Raw genomic sequence first — 814 nt, forward strand, 5'->3', positions numbered from 1 at the left:
TAAATCAGCTGCAGGAGGCTTGTATGCATGGCCCTCTGAAAAGCAACTTTTGGCATCTCAAGTAAATAAAAGTAGAAATGTGACATAAGAGTGAGAATGTCAGCTTGTATCTGCAAGACAACCAAGAACCTTCTATATTTAAAGCTCTGATTATTTTGAGTGACTGAGAAAAGTTTCCTGTANGTTTAAAATAATTGTCTACTCAGCGTCTTGAACACACACCAAAAAATGCTTTGAAAGGAAGAATTTAATAAGAAAGCAAAATGAAAAATGTGGGACAAACACACGAATCAGTTTTTAAAATCTCTATTTCACAGCTTTATGGTTTTTACAAACAAGATTTCTAGAATCACATGGTTGAGATGTCTAGTGAAAAACAGCTCAGTGACTGAGCTTCAGTGAACAGCAACCCCAGGATGCTTTGGTTCAGCCCTGGAGCACTATGGGAGGAACCACTAGACCTTGCTGACAGTAATAGGTTGCAACATCATCAGCCTCCACAGGGTGAATGGTGAGAGTGAAGTCTGTCCCAGACCCACTGCCACTGAACCTGGCAGGGACCCCAGATGCTATGTTGGATACTCTATAGATGAGGAGTTTGGGNGCCCTATGCCCTAGAAACACTACCAAAGAAGCTGGATACACAGTCAGCACAGTATGCTCAGGGGAACCTGGAATGATGAACACATTACTGTCACAGATATACTGAAAGCAGGCCAGTATAAAACTATCATTCATGAGGAATCTGTAACAGCAGTCATGAGCTACATTCTAAAGAGCTATAAAATAAAAGAGAAAATTAAAACTAATGAGA

This window comes from Cricetulus griseus, chromosome 8 (genome assembly GCF_003668045.3).
Source record: "Cricetulus griseus strain 17A/GY chromosome 8, alternate assembly CriGri-PICRH-1.0, whole genome shotgun sequence".
Lineage (NCBI taxonomy): Eukaryota > Metazoa > Chordata > Mammalia > Rodentia > Cricetidae > Cricetulus > Cricetulus griseus.